Source organism: Felis catus, chromosome X (genome assembly GCF_018350175.1).
Source record: "Felis catus isolate Fca126 chromosome X, F.catus_Fca126_mat1.0, whole genome shotgun sequence".
NCBI classification, from domain to species: Eukaryota; Metazoa; Chordata; class Mammalia; order Carnivora; family Felidae; genus Felis; species Felis catus.
In genome coordinates this window covers 8,715,347-8,736,649 of record NC_058386.1, presented here as the reverse complement: position 1 = coordinate 8,736,649, position 21,303 = coordinate 8,715,347, and the positions used below count along the sequence as shown (strand labels likewise).

The window sequence follows — 21,303 nt, the reverse complement described above, 5'->3', positions numbered from 1 at the left end:
AAAGAAGGAAATTCTGCCATTTGTTACAACATAAATGAACCTGGAGGACATTCTGCTAAGTGAAATGAGCCAGTCACAGAAGGGCAAATACTTTATGATTCCGCTTATATGAGGAACTTAGAGTAGTTAAACTCATAAAAGCAGAGAGTAGAAGAGTGGTTGCCAGGGGCTGGGGGAGGGGGAAATGGCAAAATCCTACTCAACGGGTATAAAGATTCGATTCTGCAAGATGAGTGAGCTCTAGAGACCTGCGGTACGACACTGTGCCTACAGTCAACACTACTGCAACGTGCACTTCAAAATTTGTTAAGAGGGTGGATCTCATGTTAAATGTTCTTACTGCAATAAAAGAATTTTTTTCCTACACACGCATCCAGAGAACTAGAAAAATTACATATTTACGTGTGCATATGCATACGAATAATTTTCCCCTAACGAAGACACAACCTTTCTACATTCTTGTGGCAAACGACACACTCCAAGAATGCGTGCTTTTGAAGGCCCAGTTTGAGCCATGCTGTCCTACACGGTTAATGACCCCCCTCTTACTCCTTTCTCTGAACCTTGCATGTGCCTCTCTCGCCGTGCTTGCCATTTTGTAACGCACTTCTTTGTTTTCTCATCTCTTTCCTACTTGTCTGGGAGCCTTTTAAGGTCAGCAACTGCTCTTCTCTATTTCCTTACAGATAAATCTAATTACTTAACACTGGATAGAATGTTCTATAAATACTGGTTGCTCTGAATGAAGCTCTAGATAAAACTCATCACACTTTGAAGGAGGCCCATCAGTATGACAAATTTGAAATTATCTTTACTTGCAATTTGTACGATACACAAAAAAGGAAAATCCATTAAAAGTACTCGAGTCTTTAAGAACTTGACTTTGATGGCAAAGAGCAAGGAAAGCATGTTGTTCCCCTTGACAGGTATTTATTATTTATCCTTCCTATCAGAACCCATAGATTTTGTTTATCCTTCCTGCTCAATCACCACCAAGAGGTGTAATGGTTGTGAAAGGTCCCTAATGTCTTTGGCACCCTCCTTTCAGCCTCCTATTTTAGGGTAGAACCGATGAGCTCATTTACAGAAAGGCTTGCCAGGCTCTGCATATGGTTTGTAATATAAATAGATCACATCTCAGGCATATCAGCAAGATAGAGGAGGCTTGCCTTCCCCAAAGTCTGCTGAAGTAGAAATTCTCACCTAAAAAAGTACGTAAGCCACCTCTACTTTCTACTTCTCGGGGAATTTAAGGATGTGTTGTGTGAAAATTTCAATCTTTGGCAAACTTAGATGAGTCTTGGACCATCCAAAAATAAAATATTCCAAGACTAAAGGCTAAATGGTAATCCTGTTTAATTTCAGACTTTCACCTGTCATTGGGCTGCATGACTGCATATTTATTAAGATCAATTCAGGTTCACGATCTGGGTTATAACCTATTGCATTAGCCTAAACATACAGTGATTTGATTCTGCTTGGTCATTTATAAATAAAACCTCCTAATTCGGTTTACTCGTGATAGGAGTCTCCATTGAAATAAAAAATAAAATAAAAATGAATCTACGACAAAACAAAAGGATCCAGAGATGCGCAATAGTCACAAACGGGCGCTTTTCAATCTATTTTAAAATCTCATTCTTTGGGGTTTTAATACTTTTTTATTTGACATAGTTTAAGACAAGAAGTTGCAAAAACAATATAGAGTTCTGTGTACCTGCAGCCAGCCAGCTTCCCCAAATGAGAACATCTTCCATAATTATAGTACACTGTCAAAACCAGAAATTGACATTGATAGAATACTGTTAACTAATAACCTTAATTGCATTTCACTCTTTTGCTATCCTGTTTTCGGGGTGGGGATTCAGTGTCTAGTTCTATGTAATTTTATTACATGTTTAGACATGTGTAACCACCACCACAACCAGGATACATGTTATTATTTTAAAACATTTATGAAAGCCCAACTAGGCACTAGACACTGTTAGGCAATTTTACATAATAACATCATGATGTAAACTTATGATCTCCTTTCTGGAATGAGAACACATATAAAAAAAAGGAGAAAGCATACATCTCCCCTTGCTTTGGTCCTTTACCATCAGGCATGTGCCTAACGGGAACTCTTGTCTGATGACATCAATTTCAGTATGAGGGACTGATTTTTACAATCTTTATATTGGGCCTTCATTAAGTCATAGCTCTTCAATTTTCAAATGTATAAAAAGAAAGTTCACACAAGTTCACACGTCTTCACTTTTTTTTTTTTTTTTTACTACCGTTAGACACGAAGTGAGTGAAGAGATCACAAAACAAAGAGGATCCATCCTGCACCTCAGGACAGCAAAAGCCCCAGGTCTTAAGTCCCTTTTGCTTTCCCTCAAAACCATAGCAACTCTATTTCTGTTCTTGCTTTTCTCCTGCACCCAGACAATAACATTTTTATCCTCTGAGGATTATTTCTAAAAATAAAATCAGAAAGAAGAAGAAACACAGAAAGGTCTCTATCTTTGGTTTGTAAATGTTACTTTTAACCTGCTATTTAGTTTAGTTCCCCTACCAGAAAACACTCTGTCCACCGCACTGTCTTCAGGCTCCGTGCAGTTAGAAAATGTATGACCTTAATGCTCCATGTGCCCTTGTCCCTTCTACTACCACTGGGGGTCCCAGGAAGGAAACATGGTGGAGCTCAGCGGGGGGCTCAGCCCTGAGCTATGGGCCATTACCTCCACCTCTGCCTTTCATCAACTATTACACCAAGTCCAGCCTAAACAGCTGGGGACTCACAGCTGGGTTTTTCTCCTACTTCACCGGCCATTCCTCTCAATCCCTTTTCCCGTCTTGTCCTCTTCTTTCTGACCTCCAAAGCTGTGGACCTTTGGGACCACCCTCAGCCTTTTCCTTAAGACAGTGATTCTCTCTTAACCAAGGGTGATTTTCACCCCACGGGACATGTGGCAGTGTCTGGAGCCATTTTAGGTAGTCACAGCTGGGGGTGGGGTGGGTAGAGGCCAGGGATGCTGCTAAACACCCTACGCTGTAGACTGTAGGATGGGACAGCCCCCACGACAAAGAATTATCCCCATCCCAGGTGTTTATAGTGCCAAGGTTATGAAATTTTGCCCTAAAAGCTCTTACTCAATGCTATGATATACCCAGATCAGTGCACATGCCAACCACTTCTAAATACAATCTGTAGTCCTGCCTCGCCCTGCCAATCCCAGGTTCTTACATGCAACTGTCTCCGGTTATGTCTATTACGGCCTCAAACTTAACTTGTCCACAACCAAACTACTGCTGGCATACACGAACGTGCTTCTCCCCCCGTCTTCCCCACGTGGACGATGGCATCGTCCAAGGAATTGTCTTAGATTTCAATCCCGACTTTATGGAAATCGTTTGGTGCAGGCATACTATGTGTAGAATCAAAGAACAGTGGAGCTGTTAGGGGTATGTCTCATTCAGGAGATGAGGCGAGCGAGACCCAGAAGTTCTTGAGATGTACCTACATGTCTACATTAAACTTGATGGCACAGTCAGAATGAGGAGTATCGTTTCCTACGGCTTCTGTGTCCTAAAGGATTTAATAACCTTTCCTGTAGATGACTTGACTTCCTCAGGTAAAAGACACAGCTCAGTGGCTTCTACTTGTTTTTAGAAGTCATTGCTAGATACACACTTTTGTGGAGGGCAGGGCCCGGCCAACTACAGCCTATGGGCCAAACCTGGGCTGTCTCCTGCTTTGGGCCTTTAGTATGTATGGCCCGTGAACAGAATGACTTTACCATTTTTTAAATAGTTGGGGGGGGAAATTCCAAAGGACAATGATAACTCATGATATGTGAAAATTATGTTAAAAACAAATCTTAGTGGGCGTAAATAAAGTTTTATCAGAGCATGGCATATTCATTCGTTGCCGTATCGTCTATGGCTACCTACGTGCTCCACCAGCAGAAACGAGTAGTTGCAACACATACCATGTGGCCGGCAAACTGAAAATACTATCTGGCCCTTTACTGAAAAAGTTTGCTGACCCCGGCATACTGATACGGGCTCAAATTTTAGAGTTTAGAGACAAATAACATAGATTTCAAGTTCACCTCAGCTGGCAATGTGATGTTTGAATATGATCCAACATGTGTGAGCCTCACGTTGAATGAGAATAATAATACTTTCCTTTAAGGATTGTCAGGAGTATGAGAAGTAATGCCTGTAAAGGTTTGGAGCATAGTAGGAACCACTGTATAAATCCAATAAGAAGAAGAAGCAATATTAACACAAACTTTACCCCTCAAAATTCTCCCTTTGATATGCTTTGAGTTCCTATGTCAATGCCTTTTCCTAAAATCCAGGCAAATACACAACTTGAAACGGCTGTCCTGGTCCCTTTCATCCATTAGTTGGGTGATGACAGAACAAGTTCTCATCACATCATGTTTTGAGAGCAAACTGGAGGAAGGTTAATATCTTAATAATTCAAATGTCATTGTACCCAGTCGTGAATTCCCTGAGTAATTAGTTTCCTGGAAAACTGTCTCCTGAGTGATAAAGGTGACACTATCTGAAAAAGGAAATTATCATGACCTGCCCAATCCTCTCTCCAACTCTGTCTTCCCAAGAATGTCACAAAATAAGTTAACAGAAAATGGGGAACATTAAGTAAGTAAGTTGCATGTAGAAACGGCCTCCAAGCTACCAGAACACCACTCTTCCAGATTTCCTGGAAGACACTCAGAGTGGCCACATAAACAAAGAATGGCCTTGATGTTTGATTGGCATCCCCACACGCTTCCAGGAGTAACAGACGGGAGCATGCCTGACACTCACCTTGCCTGTAGCCTCCATCGGGGCCTTGACCTCAGCCCTGGCCGCCTCCAGTCCTTCAGAAGATTCTGCCATCCCGGGTGGCTTTTCGGCCTCAGGCTTGTCTCCCGGCTTACATCTCATTCCTGGAGTGGAAAAGAGGTCAATTCTAGCTCTTTTTCTTTGTGCGACCCCATCCTTTTGCCCTCTTGCATCCTGCCATTTTCCCCTGCTCTCTAAGGTGGTTTCAGCTAGATAGTCACTTCAGCCTCCTTAGACTTTCTCTTCCTGCTGAACTGCCCTTTCTATGGTACTTTCTGGGATGATCCACATCTCTCACGAGTGACAAGACGTCATTTTGCTAATTAACATATGGCCTAATTATGGCTGTGTTACACTTTAGAAGACAGAATTAAAGTCTGAAGTGACCTAAGTAATTAGGAGGGGTAGACAGAGACAAATGAAAGCAGCAGCTATAACAGTGGGGGTGAGCAGTGACTTGGCCATGTCCTAGGAGGCTGAGAACAACTGGCCATGACTCAGGTGCATGGGCACCTTGGGATCGGCTCCAAGCAGGCTTCTGTTGTAAAAAGGGAGCATCCTATCTAGGACAATATGGGGTTTTCTTTCCTCCTGCTGCTCCTTACCCTCTCCTCCACCATCCCTGGTGCAGCGGTGGTATTCAATAAGAAAGAATGTATGAACCAGAAAAAGTCATACCCACAAGGTTGAATTTTCAAATGGTGCTACAGAAGAGACAGGACGGTGGGGGTGGGAGGAATGTGATAGGGGAATTGTTGTTCCTAAGTTGACATGGCTAGAAAGTGGTCCCTGCTCTGCTCGTAAGTCTGTCCTGGGATCAGCACAAACAAGCATGTGATGTGTGCATTGGGTGGGCTCCCCCAAAACTTCACTTTGGGTCAAGAATGTGAGTATAAGTCATTTCTTTAGGACATTTTGGAAACACTGGCAGGGAGTGAAAGAATGAGACAGGGAAGGGAAAAGAGTTGATAGAAGGTATGTTAGCAAGCAAGCTAGCACTGTGGAGCTCAAGCCAGCTGGGGAACCAGGGGAGACAGAGTACAACAGGGCTTGGCTCAACTTTCCCTGTAAGGGCAGAGAGTGAATATTTCAGGCTTTGGGAGCCACACGTTGTCTGTCACAAAGGCTCAATTCTGCCACTGTAGACCAAAAGCATGGATAATACATAAATGAATGGGTATGGCGGTGTTCCAATAAAACATTAGTTACAAAACCAGGCAGCCACCCCAACGGCTATAGTTTATCAACTCCTTGCCATAGAATAGCGTTTCTCAAACTCCCATGATGAACTAATTCTTAAAAACTGCCCACTGTCTTTCTTACTGGGTGAGGAGGTTGGAACAGTTATCCACTGATACCCACCCACCATTTTCAAGGGCTGATCCCCCAGATATTGACTCCTGGTCTTTCTAGACTACCTGGCACATGGGCCAAGAACACCTCTGCAGTCTGAGAAGGTGGAGAAGCAAAGGGGCTCTCAATAGGAATCTGTAGGCATGTATGCCACGTATGGGAAGAGTGAGAACCAAGAGGTTGTGGACAAGGCACTGTCAGTGTTGCACCATTTTGATTGATAGGGTAGAAAGACCGCAGGCTTTGGAAGTAGAGAAATCGAGGTGAAAGTCCTGCTTCTGCCACTTAACCTCTGTCTTTTCCTTTCCTTATTCTAAAAATGCATATAATATGGTAAGTGTTGGGTTGAGTTTTGGGGATCTTCTTTGAAGATTTTTTTTAGAGTAGTTGTAGGTTCACAGCAAAATTGAGAGGACGGTATAAAGAATTCCCTTATATCCTCTGCCCCACACACGCACAGCGTCCCTCATTTTTAACATCCCCACCAGAGTGGTACATTTGTTACAGATGATGAACTTACACTGACACATCGTCGTCACCCAAAGTCCATAGTTTACCACACAGTTCACCCTTGGTGTCGGACATTCTATAGGTTTTGACAAATGTATAATGACACGTATCTATTACTATAGTATCATACAGAGTAGTTCCACTATCCTAAAAGTTCTCTGTGCTCTGCCTATTCGTTCCCCACCCCCTCTGCCCCACTCCCTGGCAAACACTGACTTTTTTTTTTTACTGTCTCTATCGTTTTGCCTTTTCCAGAGTGTCATATAGTTGGAATCCTACAGTATGGACCCTTTACAGATCAGCTTCTTTCACTTAGTAACGTGCATTGAAGATTCCTCCATAGCTTCTCATGGCTTGATAGCTCATTTCTTTCTAGTGCTGAATAATATTCTATTGTCTGCATGGACTGCTGTTTGTTTATCCATTTGCCTACTGAAAGACGTTTTGGTTGCTTCCAAGTTTGGGCAATTACAAATAAAGCTGCTGTCTATATGTGGTTGCAGGTTTTTGTGTGGACATAAGCTTTCAACTCCTTTGCATAAATACCAACAAATGCAAGTGCTGGATCATATGGTAAGAGTATACTTGATTTTATAAGAAACTGCCAAACTGTCTTCCAAAGTAGCTACAGCCCTTCACATCCCTACCAGTAATGAATGAGAAAGCTCCTGTTGCTCCACATCCTTGCCAGCATTTGGTGTTGCCACTGTTCCAGATTTTGGCCAAAGAGGCCTGTTGTTCTTTTCATTTGTATTTCCCTGATGACATACGATGTAGAGCATCTTTTTATATGTTTAGTTCACCATCTGCACACTGTCTTCAGTGATGTGTCTGTTAAGGTCCTTGGCCCATTTTTTAATTGGGTTGTCTTCTTATTGTTGAGTTTTAAGAGTTCTTTGTATATTTTGGATAGCAGTCCTTTATCAGATATGTCTTTTGCAAATATTTTCTCATTCTGGGTTGAGTTTTAAATGGCACAACAAGCCCTAGCATATGTGGAACATTTGGGCACATTAACAAGAGCTCAGTAATAACTCCTTCCCCAGAAAATTCCAAAATCACATAAGAAGTTAGAGCTAAAAGGGACCCAATGGATCATCTCCACGAACCACTATTTTTCTCCCGTATCCTCCATTTTACATCAACTGTACTCACTCACCCAGGTTAAGTGTGGTAAAGGTGGTGAGGATGAGTCACAAAGGAGATGGGGCTGCAACAGGAACCTGGGAAAATGAGTGGGAGGATGAGGTCGAAATAGTAAATGTTTAGTAAGCACCTATTATATCCTAGGCTCCATAGGGTATACATTTAAAAAGAATGAACCGTCATTATGTTTAAAGAATTTATGGTTTGGGGGTGGGAGGGAGAGGAGGGTGGGTGATGGGTATTGAGGAGGGCACCTTTTGGGATGAGCACTGGGTGTTGTATGGAAACCAATTTGACAATAAATTTCATATATTAAAAAAAAAAGAATTTATGGTTTAATGAGGGTAGACCAAAAAAGTCCTAAGATGAACAGTGATATTCAATTGATGGCCTACTAAGTGGCAGGGATCTTCCTAGATTCTTTGTATACATCAGCTATAATCCAACTGACAACCATGCAAAGAAAACTGTTGACTTTGTTCCAAAGAGGAAAGTGATGCTCAAGGAGACGAGTGACTCACTCCAGGCCATCCAGCTAGTGAGAAGCAGAGCTGAGATTCAAGCCCAGGGCTGTCCGATTCCAAAGCTCACGCTCTCGCATACCAAGCTGCTGAGGAAAAGCGTGTAAGACAAATCACACATCACGTCACTGTGAAAAGTGCAACCTGGACTGGGAAAAGGACACACAAAGACTTAAGATCAAAAACAATCAAGCTATGAAAAAAAACAGCCTAATGTTATAACTTAAGTTGGTGAAAAATGGAAATAGGAAAAGTGGGACCACAAGATTGAGGGCTTTGACCGCATGCCTATGGGTTTTGAAGGGCTTTTCCAAGGCAACAGACACCAAAAACTCTCAATGGGATTTCCCCAGGAGCTAGAAACAATAAATTAAGACTCATCTGAAAATATTAATTTAAAAAATAAGTGAAAGTATAATAAGTCCAAGAACTAATATAAAGTTATATGTCAACTATACCTCAAAGGAAAAACAAATTTTTTTTTAAAAAAAAGTTTAAATGTTTAAAGTATGTACTATTTTAAAAAATAGTGTAGGTGCACCTGGCTGGCTGAGTCAGTAGAGCATGCAACTCTTGATCTCAGGGTTGTGAGTTTGAGCCCCATGCGGGGTGTAGAGATTACTTAAAAATAAAATCTTTAGGGGCACCTGGTGGCTCAGTGGGTTAAGCACCTGACTCTTGATTTCGGCTCAGGTCATGATCTCACAGTTTGGGAGTTCGAGGCCCATGTCGGGCTCTGTGCTGACAGCTCAGAGCCTGGATCCTGCTTCAGATTCTGTGTCTCCCTCTCTCTCTGCCCCTCCCCTTCCTCACATTCTGTCTCTCTCAAAAATAAATAAACATTCAAAATAAATAAATCGGAATGCAAGCTGGTGTAGCCACTCTGGAAAACAGTATGGAGGTTCCTCAAAAAACTAAAAATAGAATCACCCTACGACCCAGCAATTGCACTACAAGGCATTTATCTAAGGGATACAGGTGTGCTGTTTCGAAGGGACACATGCACCCCCATGTTTATAACAGCACTATCGACAATAGCCAAAGTATGGGAAGAGCCCAAATGGCCATTAATGAATGAATGGATAAAAAAGATGTGGTACACACACACACACACACACACACACACACACACACACACAATGGAGTATTACTCAGCAATCAAAAAGAATGAAATCTTGCCATTTGCAGCTATGTGGATGGAACTAGAGGGTATTATGCTTAGCGAAATTAGTCAGTCAGAGAAAGACAAATATCCTATGACTTCACTCACATGAGGACTTTAAGAGACAGAACAGATGAACATAAGGGAAGGGAAACAAAAATAATATAAAAACAGGGAGGGGGACAAAACAGAAGAGACTCATAAATATGGAGAACAGAGGGTTACTGGAGGGGGTGTGAGAGGGGGGATGGGCTAAATGGGGAAGGGGCACTAAGAAATCTACTTCTGAAATCATTGTTGCATTAGATGCTAACTAATTTGGATGTAAATTTAAAAAAATAAAATTAAATAAATAAAAAGTAGAGGAGTTGATGCATAACAAAAAAAATAGACTCGTTTCTGAACTTAAATAAATAAATAAAATCTTTAACAGAAAAAATTATTTTTTAAGTATAATAAGAGAGAAGACTAGTCCTCACAGGAACTTAAATGTATTATAAAGCAACAAGAATTCGAGTAGTGTAGCAGTGGCTCAAGAACAGACAAAAGTTAATTAATACAAGAGGAGAATCAGTAGCCCAAAAATGAGCTTATTTTTTAATTGAAGATTTAATAATGCATGAAAAACAACAGAAGAGAAAAAAATCATGTCACATATGCTGTTGGAAAAAATAGATTAGGAAAAAAGTATATTCTTATTTTGCGTCAGCTATCAAGTTAAATTTCATGTGGACTTAGGAGATTTTTTTTAAGTTAACTACAAAAAAATTTGAAGAAATTCAAAGTCCGAATGTAATTTCTGATACGATAGCCTTAGAAAATAATGAAACCTATGAAAAGGGGAAAATACAGAAAGCATTTCACACATCTGATGTTCAAATGAAGGTGGAGTTAAGGAATGACAGTACTTCAGCCCCAGAGAATAAGACATGCCCATTCAAATAATTATAAAAGCTATAGCAACATAAAAAATATTTAGGCATGATATACTATGAGAAATATGACGTATTAGTTTTCTGTCGCTTCTGTAACACATTACCACAACTCTGCTGCTTGAAATGACACATATTTATTAGCTTACTATTTTGGACTTTAGACGACACAGGTCCTACCGAGCTAAAGTCAAGGTATCCAGCCAGGCTACCTTCTCTTCTGGAGGCTGCACAAGAGAATCCATTGGCTTTTCACAACCTCTGGAGGGCACACACATTCGTTGGCCCGCGGCCCTGCCCTCCTTCAAAGTCAGCAAAGGCCAGTTGAGTATTGCCGTCAAATTGCTCTGACTTCCCTCCAGTCACATTTCCCTCAGAGTCTCCTGCCTCTTTCTTCCACTTTAAAGGACTCTTGTGATTACACTGGACCCACCCAGATAATCCTGGATAATCTCCATATTTAAAGTCAACAATAAGCAGACTTTTTCCTGCTGCAACATTAATTTCCAAATTTTTATGTCACCTGACAAATTACCAGTCTCAAGGAATTAGGACATGAACATCTTTGAGAGTCCATTATTCTGCCAATCACATATGGTTTTCAACAGGTAGAAAAACATACATATATAAATATAACTATATAATAGGGCAGTGGGATGGTGGGTGAATATTTGCTATTCTATTTTCCAAACCCTTTGCATTGTTTAATAATACTTCTATAATCTTCTTTTTAATTTTTTTAATGTTTATTCATTTTTGAGAGAGAGACAGGCAGCATGAGCAGGGGAGGGGCAGAGAGGGAGACAGAGAATCCAAAGCAGGCTTGAGGCTCTGAGTCGTCAGCACCGAGCCTGATGCAGGGCTCGAACTCACACACTGTGAGATCATAACCTGAGCTGAAGTCAGCCGCTTCACCGACTGTGCCACCCAGGCGCCTCTATAATCTTTTGCAGACAAACGAGTGGTGGCTGATGGGGGCAAAATCTGAGAAAGATTGGCTCAATTTCAGCCAGTGTGGTGCTGGGCTAGCACATTAACATGTATTACATTGCTGCAGTCCTTGCTTTCTTTCTGAATGTTTGTAGATTCCTCTCGGTCCGGGACCACCAGGTGCAGCCCTGACCCATCAGGGTGGTCAGCGACTCTTGCCAAATAACGTCCCACTATACCCAGCACGGGCACGCGACCGCCATTCATTCTTCTGGGCCATTAAATCTCTGTGTGGAGCCTTCCTGTCACAGTGCTGTGCAGAGGTGATGCTCTGGCCTCCCACAGGATTGCCAGAAGACGCTGAGGAAGAGAGCTAGCCAAGGTGGGAGCTGAGGGAAGTGAGTGGGAAGCAGGGAAGCAGGAAGGTAAGCAGATGTTTAGGCATTCGCCTTCTTTACATTTTTTCAGAACGAATGTTCTGGAGCAGAGCCAAGTAGTATTTCCATTCAGGGATGTACAGAGGAATATTTCAAGGCAGGCAAGTCACACTGGGGCAGGGGACGGCACAGAGCAGGTCACTGACTGGCAGGGACCAACCAGCAAGTCAAGCAAGGCTCAGGGGGGAGCCAGCTCTAACGGCCGCCATCACCTCCGACAAGACAGGAACAGGAGAAACAACCTCTCAGGGCTATCCGACCTTTGCTATTCACAGTTGGTGGCCGGGGGGCCACGGTGCACCCGTCAGCTGGCACCGTGTTAAAATGCAGATTCTGATACAGAGGCCTGCCGTGGGCCTGAGAATCTGTGAGAGTCTGCACTGTTAACAAACTACCAGCTGATGCCGATGCTGTCGGCCCATGGACCACACTCTGAACAGCAAGGTCACCTGGGAATGAGCAAGAGCTACAAAGATTCATGTCCCACCTCCAACCTACAGAATCAGGAACATCCCCAGAGGCATTTTGGGTTTTTGCTTGTTTGTTTGTTTTGGTGACCAGAATCTTTAATTCCCCCAAATGGGAAATCTTAATTATTTACCTACAGGGTTTATAAGCCCTTTTGTAAGGAAATAACAAAAACAAAAAATCGACACGTCTCAACCATTTAATTTCGAGCACTAACTATACATTCTGTTTGATACCCGAGTGCAAACCATAAAAGGCCTCCCTCGGCTGTGGCTGGTCCTCATAATTGGCACAGCCATTAGGCTGACGTCTACGACAGGTCTTTTATGGATATATGTGGCTTCCATGAAGGGATCCTGGTAAAACATACCTTGCTTAGAAAGAAGTCCAAGCTTCAGCTACCCAGAGGATGCTTTTGCTCTGAAAGGGCAGCTGCGGACCTCGGAGCTTTCTGACACGCTCTCTCAGACAGGACGGCAGGGGCTGCGGGTGCCGTCATCCTGCAGAGGCAGCAGGACCACCCCTGCGCAAGCCCGGAGATGCCGAGAGGTAGGAGACACGGGAGGCAAGGCTTAGGAGGGAAACAGCAGAAACAGGGAAAATTATCTTAGTGCGCACAAACCCCTCTCCCAAGAGGAGCACGATCGATGCAAAGATGGCATCTGTAGCTACAGGAATTTCTTCCTTGTTTATGCTCCTTAATATTTGCTTACAATTTCCATATTTACCACCAACATGGTAATAAAGTTGGTACGCATGCATCTGTCTCCCCCTTCGAACTCTAAGAACCCACATCCTCAGAATCTTGTACGTGGGTGGAACTGAATAAGGAGCATTCTCAGTATGTATGCCAATCCATAAAATAGGTATTGAAAACATTACACAGGTAAACACATTTCCAGTTCACTTTTCAAAAGGTCTTAACAACTGGGTATGTAAGTGCCCTCCCGTTGAAATGGTGTTAATTTTTTTGTCTTTGCATATACTATTTTCTCTGCTGAAACAAACTGGGAAAAAAACAAACAAGTATTCAACATTTACTAAGAGAAAAACGTGTCTCTCTGGATTCGCCTGTCAAGGTGGAAAACTCTATGCAACATTGCATGTTCATCTGCGCCAACGTAAATCATAAATTACAAGTTGCATTTGCATTTGAGCTAATTTGTATTACTCTGACCTAGTCAGAAAGCTGGGATTCCGTTATGTGAAGGAAAATCGTGGCTCTCCTGTTTAGGAGTTTGAGAAATCTATTTTATATCCAAAAGAGCCAATTGCTGACTATTAAATCTGTCCTAAACAATACCTCTGTAGAGGATGACTGATTTAAAATACAGTACAGGGACCGCCTGGGTGGCTATGTGGGTTAAGCCAACTTGATCTTGGCTTAGGTCATGATCTCACAATTTGTGAGTTTGAGCCCCGCATCAGGCTCTGTACTGACAGTGTGGACCCTGCTTGGGATTCTCTCTCTCCCTCTATCTCTCCACCTCTCCTTCTCTCTCTCTCTCTGTCTCTCTCTCTCTCTCTCTCTCACACACACACACACACACACACACACACACACACACTAAATAAATAAATAAATAAATAAATAAATAAATAAATAAATTTAAAATTCATGTTTAAAATTCTATGGGCCACCTGACTGGCTCAGTCAGTGGAGCATGTGACTCTTGATCTCAGGGTTGTGGGTTCGAGCCCCTTGCTGGGTGTAGAGATTACTTAAAAACATAAAATGTTTAAATTTTTTAACATTTATTCATTTTTGAGAGACAGAGTGTGAGTGGGGGAGGGGCAGAGAGAGAGGGAGACACAGAATCGGAAGGAGGCTCCATCCAGGCCCTGAGCTGTCAGCACAGAGCCCGAGGTGGGGCTCAAACTCCCGGACGGTGAGATCATGACCTGAGCTGAAGTCGGACGCCCAACCGATTGAGCCACCAGGCATCCCAAAAACATAAAATCTTTAAAATAATCTATTAAAACACTTAACAACTTTAAACTACAAAACTTGTCCTTAAGGAACATCTAATATACATAAATCAAATAATTAACATCACTTAGTAACACAGTTAACGATACTGTCAAGTGTTTGAATTTGAGGTACCCGAATTCGAAACAAGGGGAAAGGCTCCATCATTTTGTGGGAAAACAATTGCATCAGTCTTTTAATTAGACCAGAAGTAACGATACAACATGTATTTTGATAGAGAACCCACAGGTTTCAACAGCTCGGTTAAGCTGGGAAACACAACTGTGGCACCGAGAAAACGCACAGGGGACTGCACTTGTAGCTGCCCTGTTCTTCCCTCCTCCTTCTCCCCAGCTCAGTAAATGGTAACTCCCCGGGGTTTAGGACAAAAAACATGCAGCGATTGCTGATGCTTCCCCTTCTCTCACATCCAAACCTTGAGAAAATTCTGTCACGTCTGTCTTCAGAGTATATCCAGAATGTTCTCCCCAACTTTCTTGCTATCACTCATGATTTCTAGCCTGGATTATTACCATAATATTTAATCCTAAAGTATTCATTCGTTCAAATGTTCATCCATCCACCGGTCCAACAGCTACTGATAAACAATCACTTAAATCAGACATTTGGGTACTTAGGTACACAGAGATTGCCCTTTTGGCCTTTACAAGAGGAATTATTTCTGACCCATCCTGAATCTTCCTATGGTGCATTGTTCTAGGACATAACTGCCAGGTGCTAAACAGTCAATATTGAGAAAATTGATGGCTAGGTAGAATCATTTTTCAAGTTGGGATTCTAGTACTTTACTTCTAAACCAGATTAAATTGGAGCATGTTACTGATATGTCATTAAGTTATCCTGATAGATCACTCTAAATGGTTTTTGACATATAACTCAGAAGGAATAAAAAGAATTGGATGACATTACTATATTAAAATTCTTTTTGCTCCTATCAACTTGAATGAACAAGATGTTCTGTCCTTTACATAACTAAAAATAAAAGAGGGGCACCTTGGTGGCTCAGTCAGTTAAGCATCTGACTCTTGATTTCAGCTCAGGTCATGATCTCAGGGTTCATGAGATAGAACCCCATGTTGGGCTCTGTGTTGAGAGCAGGGAGCCCGCTTGGGATTCTCTCTCTCCCTCTCCCTCTCTCTTTCTGCCCCTCCCCTGCTCACGCATGCCCTCGCATGCCTGCTCTTTCTCTCTCTCTCAAAATAAGTAAATATTAAAAAAATAAATAAAAATAGGGGCGCCTGGGGGGCTCAGTTGGTTAAGCATCTGGCTTTGGCTCAGGTCATGATTTCACAGTTGGTGAGTTTGAGCCCCACACTGGGGTCTGTGCTGACAGCTCAGAGCCTGGAGCCTGCTTCAGATACTGTCTTCCTCTCTCTCTGCTCCCACCCTGCTCGCACTCTGTCTCTTTCTCTCAAAAAACAAATAAATATTTAAAATATTTTTTAAATAAATAAAAATAAAAGAGAAAGAACTGATGTTGAACTCTTGTCAGATTCTAGCAATGAATACTATCTATCCATGGAAACTTAAGCTAAATGATAAAAAGCCCCATCTCATTAAGAAATACATTGTAATCAAATATTACTTTCATAGTTATTCAAAATTGGGATATTTATACTTTTAATTAGCTATATACTAGTAATAGTTATACAGGTTTCCCTCACTATCCGAAAGTAGAGCATTCCTATGAAACCTTTCATAAGCCAAAAGGGCATAAAGTGAAGAAGCAATTACCATTAATTTACATTGAAAAATTTGTGAGTGTGCCCAGACCCAAAACAACCACTTCTCTTAGGCTTTTCTGATACCTTAGAACATATCTCGCCAATAGATGCACAAAATAGATGAAGATATAGCAGAGTTGCTATTCAAAAGCTATGGCTGCTTGATGCTGAGATGCTGAGTGTTATTCCTGGGGAAGGCGCCTGGTGGCGCCACTCTCCCTCGGCGTGAACCCTGCTGGGGGCGGGGAGCTGAAGCTATTTTCTCTTTTCACCTTGTTAGTAAAAGCAAAAATCCTCTTGGGATTTCTTTCGGTTAGCAAAAACAAGTGCTAATGTAGGTCTTTTGAAAAGCAAAGTGGCATAACGCACACTTTCAAAAAGCAGAGGATACTTGTAATGATTACAAAAAAATGTTTCTCTGGATTGACTTAACATTTAGAACTTTACGACCACAAGATGTGCAATAAATTTAAATATACACATATTTTTGCTGCAGGAAAGAATGATAACCAGTAAGACTTTCATTCCTGAAACCACACTACATAAGAGTAGAATTCTGTAGGTCAGGGCTTCTCAGCACAGCACTAAGAACGTTTTGGGCTGGTTAATTCCTTGTTGTTGGGGGTTGCCTTATGCACTGCAGGATGTTTTGCAATACCCCTGGCCTCTTCCCACTAGATGCCAGTAGCCTCCACCCCGTAGTTATGACACCAAAAATGTCTTCAGATATTGCCAAATGTCCCCCAGGAAGCACTAGTCCCTAAATCAGAACCACTGCTATAAAGGATAGAATAGCAATACAATATAAAGCTTTGACTATCAAAGAGCTAGTTCGCTTTTTTTAAGTGGTTGACAGGTATGAAAATAATTCCGTTGCATACATTTACGCAATAGGGTAAAATAACATTTTATAATGCACTGGAAATTATGTTATTTGCCATTATTTAAACTTATGGGAAGAACTTTAAATGTTAGCTTCAAATCCATTAGCCAAAAGCATCCTGATTTTAAAAATTAGGTGGGTAAGGTACATTGACATTCACTTACTAATCTTTTTTTGAAACCCTAATAAAGTACTTTAAGACACTCTTGAGTTTATCTCCTATGGCTCTAATCCTTTTTCCCCCCTTGAGGAACGTATTAAGTTCTTGAAGGCTACCTTCTTGACAAAAATGTAGAAAACTGAAATGAAAAAAGTATCAGGGCTTTTCAACAAATGTAAAATATTTAGATACAAAGCAAATATTTTTCAAGATTCAATTTGTATAGACTAATAACCTTTTTTTACTTCCACTCTCCAAATAAAACCTATTCAATTCCAAAGATTTGGAAGAATAGTTTTTTAAAAAAAATTTTTGATGTTTGTCTATTTTTGAGAGAGAGAGAGAGAGAGAGAGAGAGAGAGCAAGCCCTAGGCGTGAGATCATGACCTGAACAGAAGTCAGACACTTAACGGACTGAGCCACCCAGGAGCCCCCGGAAACAGAATAGTTTAAGAAGTCCAAAGAACTTTTCCATACATCTTTTCCTTAAACCTGTTACACTCACCTAAATAGTGTCTCACCAAGCCCTAATTCTCTCAGCTCAGTTTACTGACAAGAATGGCAATGGAATAATTCATTCTAGCCAAAAATAAAAATGTATGTAGTGCTTTTATTGTCTTAAAGCGGTTCCACATAAGTTATCTAATATTAATTGAACCTAACTACAGAACAGGTAGAAAAGATGTTAGGGGTAAGAAATTCGCTTAGTTTGCAATTCAGTAGCGTTTACCAGAGCTGACATCTCCAGACCAATTACACCAAACTCTTCTTTTTTTTTTTTTTTTTTTTTTTTTTTTTAACGAAATCCTCATCTAAGTTTCTGCTCATAACTTCACAAGGTCTGGAGTTTTGAGGTACCTGAAGGCAGATTAAATCAACCTACTGCCCAACAGGGCAGAAAATCTTCAGTTGTAGCAGCCAAGTTTCTTAGTCACTTTGTACAAGGCTTTGAACACTAAATCTTCCCATCTATATTCACTGAGATATCATTCAAATCACATTAAAAATCACTTTAATTTTGATATATTATCCAGATGTCCTAAGGTTGTTCTCAAAGTTTGAATCCTTCCATCACGAAGGACACAACATTAACCTCAACAGGGCTTCTCAAAAGGATGGCCCTCCCTTTTACAATCAAATAGCTGTGGACAACCATACAGATAATTGATTTTGATAACCCAATATAGATCCTTCTCATTCAGCGTCAGTAGAGCTGATCTACACGCCAGTTACTAGGGTCTTCTAAAAACCATTGTTGTATCCCTAAAATTAACTCAGTTAAGGCCCAGATAATGAATACTGTGTCAAGAATTACTTGTTCCTCAAAATAACAACTACTCCCATTTTAACTACTGTAGCGCTAAAGTAACAAAATGCGTTGTAATTATATATTCGCAGCTACTGCTAGAGTCCAGGTCCCCTAAAACTTATACCAGAGCGGGGCGCCGTACTTCAATATTTCTGAGGGTTGGGGTTTTTTTTTTTTTCCTCTTTTTTTTTCTCAGTGTGGCGTGAATCCGACCTAAACTGACCGTGTGGAGCGCCAGGCGCCCACGGCTCCCCAAGGCTACCGCCACAGAAAGGGTTCGGGGGCCCGCGGGGCCGGCCGGAACCCGGAAGGCGGGGGCGAGGGGGCGGCGAGGGGGCGGCGCGGGGGCGCCTGCTGCTCCTCAGGGACCCTCAGGGATCGCGCCGGGAAATTCCCTTCGCCGGAAACAAGGAGCCGGCTGCAGAGCCCGGCTGGGAATGCAGGCGGGGAGAGAAGCAGACCTACACTTGCTTTTTTTCGTGCCCACTGAGGGAAACTTAAGATGTCTCCACGGATACGTCAGACGCCACAACGCATGCCTTTCCCACGCTCTGCGCAGGCTCGTCCTTGACCCAGAGGCTCCGCTCCGCTCCGCCCCGGGCGCAGGCCGTGATGACGTATCCGGCGCGGCAAGGACGTGCCCGCCCGTGCTGCGCGCGCCGGCTGGAGGGGAGGAGCTGCAAGAGACTTCCGCAATTGGCTTCTCTTTTTTTCCCCCCCTTAAAGGACCCCTGGCCCAATAGTGAGAGACGGGCCCTAGTAAAACTCGAGAATCATAAAAGATTAACTATTACTAAAAGGCATTTCGCCACCAGAGCTCGCGAGTTTACCCCTCCTTCAGAAGCTCGCGCTCCGGTCCCAAGGAGCCGCCCCCCGAGACCGCCCCGCCAACCCGCGCTTTAGCTTTCCGGGCAGCTTCCAAACGCGCGTGCTCCGCCCCGCCTCATCAGCCCAGCCAGCTCGCCCCCTGGCCCCCCTCCCTCTTCCTGGGAAACCGGCGCGTGGGAACTGGGGTGAGCGGCCTCAGGGAGCGCCGGCACCTCCTCTTTCCTAGCTTCCTACACTGTTGCTTTTCGGTGTGAGATCTTCCGGCTTCTCTCTCCTTCCGTGCGTTCCTCCTCTCTCCGTAGAGCGCCTGCTCGCTCAGCAGGCGGCCCCCGCAACTCTCGCTCCCCTCTAATCTCTTTTATAAGCCTTCCGGGTAATTCCGATGCATGCTCAAGTTTGAGAACCACTGATCTAAGGACCCCGAGCCTTCACAAATCCAACTCCTGTCTCCCCCAACCAGTATCTAGAAGGGGGATCTTGGGACGGACGCCACCGACCCCATGGCCAAAGGGTGAACACGGAGCAAGAGAGGACAAATGAACCTCCCCTTCTCTCAGGGCCAACATGCTGTTGGAGCAAGTGTCAAGCAGCAGTTCCCCTCTACAGCACCCCCACATACTGCTGTGTCACTAAAATATTAGAGCAGTTTCACCATAGCTGTGTAATATAGCCTCACTTCTCCCTCCTCTCCTGTTCGTATAAATCTGGGAAAGAGGTGTGCCATTGGCCACTTCAGAGCATGGAGTGTGTATGTGAGATTATGTCACATGGGTGATGTGATCAATTTTGGGTGCTCCAAGTGAAAAGGGATTGGGAGCCACTGATCCATAAACAGTGATCCTCCAGCAGGGCAGCTGCTCAGACTTTAATGGGCATATCCCCAGGAGACCTTGTAAAAGTGCAGGTTCTGCTTCAGTAAGTCTGGGGTGGGGCCGAAGATTGTGCATTGTAAATAAACTCCCAGAGGATACTGATACAGTTGGTCCATGGATCACGTTTGAATAGCAAGGTATTGCAGTACACCCAATTCCCAGTGTTCCTGGCTTTGAGAAAGATACCTGGGTATAGGGTGATCAGCCGTTCCGCTTTGCCTGGGATTGAGAGTGGTGCCGGGATGGTGTTCCTGGTTTTCCTTGCTAAAACCAGGAAAGTTCCAGACAAAACCAGGAAGAATTGGTCCTCCAACCTAGGTGCCTGACAGTCAGTAGTCAGAGAGCAAAAGGCAAGCTGACACCCTGCCAGCAGCAGCCCCCCACCGCCCGCCAGCATTCACATTCCTCAGGTATTCCTGGCCGCCCAGGAACAAAGGAAAGGGAAAAACCAACGGTTAACTGATAAAGATCTCCGTCGTGCAGGCCAGGAGTCTCCATCCGTTTACAAGTATCTTAGTAAATTATAAGAAGACAATCTTATCTATAGCCTAATCTCCAGAAACCTACAGACTCAGTTTCCTGAGCCCTAGCATCACCCTTCCCTCCACAGTGATGTCGGGAACAAAGGCCAGAAGGAAGTGGTAGGTTAAATTAAATTTCCTTACAACCTGCAGCCCATTGACAGATACTTGAGATAGGCCGAGTATAACAGCCTTCCAGGAGTTCCTTACTGTTCCGATGTTAATACCTTACCAGAGGGAAAACAACCTTAGCTTGACAATAGTGAAGCCTCAGGTAGCTATAGGAATCCTCTTTAGCATATCAAGGTCCTTTTGGAGGCCTCCCTTTTGCCTTTATCTCTCCCCAAACTCATAGTATATAACCAGTCATTCTTCACGACCCCAGTGCTGCTCTTTCTACCTACGGGTCCTGTCCCCACGCTTTAATACAACCACATTTTTGCACCAAAGATGTCTCGAGAATTCTTTCATGGCCATCAGCTCTGGACCCCCACCCCCCAACACCACTCCAAAACCCCGTCATCACGTTTACTAGAGAGAACAATTCTTGTCAAGTATACCCTACCCCCGACTAGTCTCTAACTGATCACAACTCTTTTTGCCTGTAACGGAGCCTAGAGAGACTTGGCCTCCTTAGGATCCTTCTCAACACTGAGTTCCAGCAACCACTACGAAACAATTAACATTGGCAAAGGAAACTGTTAAGGGTTAA

At 43.0% G+C, this 21,303-nt stretch overlaps 1 protein-coding gene across 2 annotated transcripts in view; it reads right to left on the bottom strand.

Annotated features, from left to right (window-relative positions):
* The window catches only part of FRMPD4 (FERM and PDZ domain containing 4), an 852,065-nt gene extending 832,521 nt beyond the window's left edge, over positions 1-19,544 (bottom strand). Inside the window, exons 1-3 of one of the 2 annotated variants that reach the window (XM_019823548.3) lie at positions 19,433-19,544; positions 12,675-12,875; positions 4,828-4,949 (exon numbers count right to left, since the gene is read on the bottom strand). The gene's annotated coding sequence lies outside the window, so the exon portion shown is untranslated. Of the gene's footprint in view, positions 1-4,827; positions 4,950-12,674; positions 12,876-18,835; positions 19,238-19,432 lie in introns of those variants that run through there. The other variant, XM_045051004.1, reaches the window with a different exon arrangement.
* Positions 19,545-21,303: the final 1,759 nt, after the last annotated feature.